This window comes from Coptis chinensis, chromosome 7, assembly GCF_015680905.1.
Source record: "Coptis chinensis isolate HL-2020 chromosome 7, ASM1568090v1, whole genome shotgun sequence".
NCBI lineage: Eukaryota > Viridiplantae > Streptophyta > Magnoliopsida > Ranunculales > Ranunculaceae > Coptis > Coptis chinensis.
Window position 1 is genome coordinate 57471986 of NC_141462.1, and position 8148 is coordinate 57480133.

Here is an 8148-nt window from a genome sequence, read left to right on the forward strand (position 1 = left end):
CGATTATTTCATGATTATTAACCACATAATTAACCCAAATGTAATGTTTTTACGAGATTTAAAACATTGTTTTGGGAAAATAAAAAGATGTATTTACATTGTGGAATGTCCAAGCTAGGAACACCAATTCATCTCAAAATTTCTATTATACATTAGACACCAAGGTATTTGTGTTGGATTGTCAGACTCCAAATTTATAGAAAATTTAAAATAGGGAATTTTCCAAGATATAATTATCTCAATCGTCACCCTATTCAATCATCTGAAAACCCATGATGAAACGAAACCCTAATAACATATTATCAACCACGATATTAAAATCTGAGATCAAATTTAAAACCAAAAGGGACAATCCTTCAATCACATTATTAAACTACTAAGAAACTAACCAACTCTATTACATCTATCTCAAAACTAAACCGTACACTTCAGAAAAACTTAAATCAGAAGACTCCAAGAGCAAATCCAAATCACGTGTCCTCATCCACTACACTCCACCATCTATGTTTCTAAGAGCACACCCACGTTGCAAAACAAAGCAAACATGGGTAAACAAACTGAATTTGCTGGTATGAGTAAGACTAAAAATATAAAATAGTATAGCAGTAAATTCAATCTTTCAAATCAAGAAATATACTATTACAATCATTTCAACTTGAAAGACAATTTAGTTCTGTATTCTCAAAATGGCATGCAGTTTCTTCCCAAGTAAGATCCCCCCCACCCCCACCCCCAATATATATTTCCAAGAAATCTCATATAACAGTATTCATCATTCTCACTTTCCAAAATAACTCACAATATAATTACCACTTACATTCCACTTATTACATAAACATATGATAACTTATTTAAATATAAGTTTGATACACTTCACCTTTAAGCCAGCATGTCGTCTTAGGGTAGGACAACGTCTTTGCATAAAAAGTTAATAAGTCCTACCCTCCTACAAAACAAAGTTAGATTTCCTAAACGTAATCATTTATAGTATACATCTATTTCACTCTCACTGCAACCACCATGGGTATATATAATCAGACTAAAGATATCACAAATATCAATATTTATATCACACCATCACATCTTACAAACCAGATACACATCTTTTACTTAAAAACCACTTGTCTACTTATGAGAACGGGGAATATATCACAACTAGGGAGTACATTCATCCCTTGGGAGCATCAACTCACACAAACCACGTATACATCTCTCATAAGAAATTATGTACATCATAATACATAAATATTCATATGCAATAACTCAGTCACACGTAAAATCAATATTTTACTTTAATATCACTCGTTTACTTATGAGAACGAGGAAAAAGTCACAACCAGGGAGTACATTCATTCCTCGTGAGTATTAACTCACACAAACCACATAAACATTACTCATAAGAAATCAGATATATCATAATATATAAATATTCATATGCAATAACTCCATCACATGTAAAATCAATACTTTACTTTGCTTATTAATTATCTCGTTGATTCATTTATTAAAAGAAACAGCCCAACATTTAGTTCCTACTCCACAATTTGCACTTCACACATTTGCCAAATCACACATATCTGTGTGCCTCACTTACACTGAGTACCACTACAAGACATATGTCCCAAGCGGGGATACACTACTACAGAAAAGCTCATATACCACTGTTATATACAGTGGTAAAAACCCTTTAACCACTGTTTGAAAATCGTGGTAACAGCCACCCGTGACAAATACTTCTAACAAAACCGTGGTTAATAGTATCTCTTATATACCACGGTTATTGAACAAACCGTGGTATTATGATCTCTAAAACCGTGGTTAATAGTCTTTGTGCTTTGCTATAATATCTGCTAACTGTGGGAAATAGTAACAATAATGACCATGGTTCTTGAAAAACCGTGGTTTATAGTATTTAAAAAAAACACACACACACACATTCATGTTTTAATTTCACTATATTAATTCAAAATGATTTGCAAACAACCTATCCATCAAAATAGCCATGTCATACAACATTCCACACTGAATTTATCAAACATTGCCAATTATAAACAAAACATATTACAACTTGCAAAAAAAAAAAATTAAACATCCAACAAGCAACAATTCAATGCATTACTAATTACTGTTTGTGAGTCAATAAAAAATAACGAAAGAACATACATCAAAAGACTTTGACAACATCTAGATCCTTCGTGGCGAAGCCTTATAATTCATTGTAATCTCTCATATGATTGAGATGTCTCAACACATTGTAGCTTCATGTCCAAGTCCATGATTTTAAGTAGAGGGGCAGAAGTTTCCACACCATAATTCCTCAATTTTGACTTCGCAACCTACAAAAAGAATAAAAAATTTCACACTTAACGACAGGGGAAAGAGATGCCATAGTTAATGATAAAAAAGGCTCACCTTCAACTCTAAACTCAAAGTTGTCGACGACCGGGTCAAAGATATATATATTCAATATTTGATACATTTTCCTTGATTAATTACTTCTTCTTGCAATTGTTTTATGGAGGGAGATTGAGCTGCCTTGGCCTCTCGAAAGCAGAAGATCAAACTTCCATCTCCACTCACCGCTTCCTCCCCGAGCGATTGAGCCTCTGTTCTCGGCGACACCTAGCATAGCCGGTAGCACTTGCTATATAATTCAGAGTGTTTATTTCTCCATGAGATTGGCCTTCTTCTGCTCTTTTTGCTTTGACAAGATCTGGTCACATTTTCTTTTCCAGGTCCAAAGACTCTGCGCCGTCGCAAAATCGATCTCCATTAAGTTAGTGCACCTCTCCTCCAAAGAGCTGTAGTTACTCTACAAGAGCCTTCTAGTCATTGATAGCATTCTCATAATTCCATATGTATTCTGGTTTATTCATTTCACTTGAATTGCTTCCAGTTGCTTATTAAGCAATCACATTCGATCCTCAATTGACCGGGATTTCAACATTAAATAGAGAGAATAAGACTGCACAGAGAGAGAGAGAGTTGATACCTTTGTTGTAAGAAGGTGGTTAGCTATTTCCATTTACTAAGACCATGGGATGATGCTTCATACTCAGATGGCAAACCATCGGGAACCTAACAGGAACAATTTTTAGCATGATGTATCAGTGTCACAGGAAAAGAACTACATAAACGGTATGGTGACAACAATTTATGCCAAAACAAACCATAATTATTAAAAAAAAGCAGACATATCAAACTGGTCTATATTAAACAAGGAATTCAGACACACCATATAGACTATCTCAAGTAAACAGGATCACTAATCTTTCTCAAAAGAGCAGAACAAAATTAGTTAGAAAAATGAGGTACCTCGTACATCAAACTATATATTGAAAGTATATTGATGAGGGGGTAAGAGAAAAAATCCACTCCCTACTTAAACATCACAGGAAGTTTATTTGTTTGATACATAAAAGATACTATCAATATACTCAGAAAGAGGATTACATTGACACTTCAAATAATAGAAAGTAGTTAATTTTCAAGACCAAAGCCCCACCCAAAATCACCCTAATACACCCACCCTGATTAAGAGGTAAGAAAAGCAAAAGAAAAAAATACAAGCAACTGAAAATAGTAAGCTACTAGCTAATACCATACCAGTTGTCAACAAAGTTTGAGAAATCAACAATGAGAAGAACCTACTTACATGAACTACTAAACCCTGATATAAAGCATGAATATGAATCCAGAGTAGAATCCTAGAGAGAACTTAACGATGTGTACGAATACGTTGCAATCTCTAATATAATTAATTTAATTTAGAAATTTAGGTATACATGCTTACCCATTGTCAAGTAAGAATACGAAAGCTTAATTGCTAGAAAGCTACTAGCATGTTGAAGCCTCCATATCTAACTCCTCTAGTCCCCTTCTTAATAATGCCTTCATTAACTAGCCTTACCAAGTTGTGCCAATTGCTTTCTTTTCCTTGGTCAATACCTAAGAAAATTCCATATTTATGTGGAAGAGTTTAAGGAACAAACAAAACAAAACATGTTAAGTGAGTAGAATTGCAAGTACTTAAGAATCTCAACTATTTTCAAGATAGTAGTTACATAAATATGCATTGCAGCACTGATATCACACATAATTGAAAGCACACAATCCTACCATAAGCACTAATCAAAGCCGAAAATGCATAAACTGTGTTCCCATACCCATCCCTATCTACTGTCTCGGAGACCTCTTAGCAATATCATCTCATCTTCACCAAAAGAATGTTTCGCTACCAGTGTTTATAGCCAACAACAGTTCATGGCCCTCTGAGCACACCATAATCACCACAATCATAAAATTTACATATAATCAGTAAAACATAGAACATCTATGATTGACAAAACAGTTGCAAACACATCTAAGATTAAATTGCAAACTTATCAGCTCGATCATATCAGCTTTTGATATTTGTGCTAAATGATGTCCTTTTGTTAAGCCTTCATAGAAAATAATATTTCCCGTCTACTGCCCTACTTTTGACATTATTTTCAATAGGTGGCCTAGAAGAAACTCTATCTGGATGAAACTGTAATAGACAAATAGCCATCAATATCAATATGCCATTGGAATTAGTATGAAATTAATGCATAATTAAAAGTGAAATTAAATTATAAAAACAAAAATCTTACCTTTCATCCAGATATTCTCTCAAGTGATTATCTAAAGAAAACTCCTTCCAACCCTTGGTCACTTTATGAATATCTCCAACATTCCATCTGGCATGTGCTATTCCCCTATTTGAAAGTCCCAAGTGTGAATCCAAAAGCGTCTTTCAGACATTTGTTGGCCAAGCTGCTTGGTATTTTCTGCACAATTAGGAAAAGTATAACTGTTAACTCCGATAAATGTAAGTAACTTTGCATAATTCTAAAGAAGAGAACAATGGATGATAAGCATTCGTTATAAATAGAAGTACATTTTCCTATCGGAAATAGATTTGTTTCCTCCAAGAGACCACCCAAGGGGTGATCAACATAAATTACTTTGTTAAAATTCCACATATGGGCTCATCAGTTGAAATTTCCCACGCACATATTAGGGTCACCTAGTAACAGCAGATATGTGTTTGGTATATGTGAATGCTCAGGCAGCTATACTTGATCTTTCTGACCTTTGACTTGGCACATGCCTCCTGGCCACAGAAGCTGTATGATGCTTAAAACAAGCTCGACAAGTCCCATGACCTGAAATGGTAAACAAGTATAGTATACTTACAGACATCAGTTTATACTTCCACAGGAATTAATGATTCTTTTCTACGAGATTCATGCTTGGTACAACGTGAATCATCCTCACCGCTTTACATTTTAATGTTAGTTTCCTTGGACCAACACCTATGTAAAGAAATGATGAAGATGACTCCAATGGAGTTTTCGTATTTTAAAAAGGATGAAGGTTACCACTGATGGGCCAAATTGATGTAGCATTATCTAAAGACATGGTTGATTCATAGTTATCCGGATAATAAAAACCAAGTGCGCCTCCTTGTCCTTTGTCGAATATGTTGGTAATATTCCAAAGTTCATCATCAATCCAATCAGGTGGGCACTTAAGGGAAGTGGATATGATAGGTTCACTAGTACAAAGACAACCAAAACTTGGCAAATTAACTTCATTATTCTTATCAACCAAGAAGCGAGTCTCTCCGTTCCCAATCTGTCCAAAACTGTTTTTTCCCATGGCATCAAATAATTTTTCGCTTCCAGCATCTTCATTTTCCTTCACTCCGTCCGTCACAGGGGAGACCTAAAGCTTTGGCAATCAAAGTCCAGCAAATCAACCTCAACAACATTGTGATAAAATAACATATACCTGGAGTAGAAGAAAATTTAAGGATTGGGACTGATTATTATCTCAACTCGCGAACCCTAATGGCAGAAATTCGGGAGAGAGAGAAGTGGGAGTTGGGTTTTGCTCTATACCGTACAGGTTTTCCCTTTTTCTCATTTTTTTTTTACATGTTTTTTCGAGACTTTTGTCACGGCAGATGTAATTTTGGGAAACTATAAGCCACCGGTTTTAAGGAAACGGTGGGGTATATGTGGAATTTTATAGTACCATGGTTTATGTAATTCTATATACAAATGTTTTACAAAAACAGTGGCATTTGTTTGTTCCAAAACTAGAAAAGTGTTTTGTACCGTGACAAATGACTATAAGCCACTGTTTTTAGAGAAACAGTGGTATATACCAGTTGACAAACCGTGGCTAATGTGCATTTTTGTAGTAGTGATATCGCTTCCAGGAAACATATTTCCATCTTGTAAACTCGTAACTTGTGAGTCACAGCCATCTCTGGGCTTTCCATACACATAATCACAAAGCCTCTTTTGGGCATAACAAAATATCATGTCATTCATGGCACATTCAATGAATACCTTGGGTCATTCCCGCAACATTCAAGGAATACCCATCATAATACTAACAGGTCATTCATGGCACATTCAATGAATATCTTAGGTCATTCCCACCACATTCAAGGAATACCCATCATAACACTAACAGATCATTCATGGCACATTCAATAAATACCTTAGGTCATTCCAACCACATTCAAGGAATACCCATCATAACACTAACAGGTCATTCATGGCACATTCAATGAATACTTTAGGTCATTCTCACCACATTCAAGGAATACAAACCTACATTCCCGTACATTCAAGGAATACAACCAACCCGCAAGGCAAATGCCTTAGTTCCTCTCTAAGGCGGCTTTTCACATGACACCATTAGTCATAAACATTTCATTTCTTTTCTTTTCATCAAATATGCGTGGAGAGATCTAAAGATGTGGGCGACATATTAAATTTTCACTGGACACTTTTACACCAGATTTTAACACTCCAAGAGTTCTCATTTATTATAATATTTTTATCATAAACTAAACATCGTCTCAAGCAATAGAATCATTACTAAATATTCCAAGCACAATAACCAATTAACTCACCTCATTATCAATTATATAAATTATAGATATCAAAATTCTCAATTATGAGTAACACGTTAATTAAATGCCTCATGAATACATTTTAAACAACCACAATCACGTACACAATTAAGTACTAACATTGTTCACATATAGTTATCACAATAACTAATATATAATATATATAATATAGTATAGTGTAGTGGCTACACTTTTGCTCAAAGCTGCCTACGTATCCAAATCTTTCAAGATTGAAATCAAGCTTTCGTAGTTATTATCAGCCACATTATCAAAGTCAAAGTCCACCAGTGCCAATATATATTATTGCATGATATCACGTCAAATATTTATTAGATAGTGACAAACGTGTTTATACAAGTTAACATGTTTATACAAGTTTTGACAATATCCTATTATTGGATTTGTCCATAAAGTTTAATATGTCAAAAGCCTGAAAAGTCAACAGTCAAAGTCGACGGTCAACATATTCTAACCCATCTAACCAAAACTCAAAGACTAAAGCCCAATAGTACGTCTTTAGCCGACCCAAACCCAACTTAAACACAACTTAAGCCCACAAGTTATATTTTTTAAAAAAAACAACTCAAACCCATAAGTTTTTAAAACAACTCAAGCCCACAAATTCTAATTAGGCCCAAGCTCAATTGAAACAAAACATAACCTTTGGAGCACTAGATCGTAGTCTCTTTCATCTCCATCAATAGCCCACACCACCACCGAAATAGCCACCACCCCTCTCACTTACCACCACACCAAAACCATTCGGTTTTGATCCCTTTAAAAATCCCAACTCATTACCACTAACCAATTGCAATTCCATCACATACCCCAAACTCGATCTCGACCGCCATTAACAACCTTTGGAGCTTCAACAACACCTCTACAACAACCAAACACCCCCGAAACAGTTCGGTTTTTATCACTAACAAAAACCCAACACTGATATTATCAAAACTCGATTCCCCTCACTTACCCAAAATCGAGTTCGACTCCTCCAGAGCTTCAACAGTACCACTCAGCAGTATCACTTAAAACAAAATACTCGACACCTTACACTCAACACAATACACCACCCAAATCACCAACCCCATAGTCACCATATATATCCAATTCAAACCACAACCCAAATCAACCCGACGTCCACCAACAATTCAAACAAAACCATTAAAATCGGTTTACCCAAAATCAACAAT

At 35.1% G+C, this 8148-nt stretch overlaps 1 long non-coding RNA gene across 1 annotated transcript; it reads right to left on the reverse strand.

Annotated features, from left to right (window-relative positions):
- Window positions 1–2940: 2940 nt before the first annotated feature.
- LOC147488106 (uncharacterized) lies at window positions 2941–4376 on the reverse strand. The gene is made up of 3 exons (XR_015202377.1): window positions 4120–4376; window positions 3794–3948; window positions 2941–3078 (listed from the first exon to the last, which is right to left on the reverse strand). It is a non-coding gene; the product is annotated as an uncharacterized LOC147488106 (long non-coding RNA).
- Between the last annotated feature and the right edge of the window lie 3772 nt (window positions 4377–8148).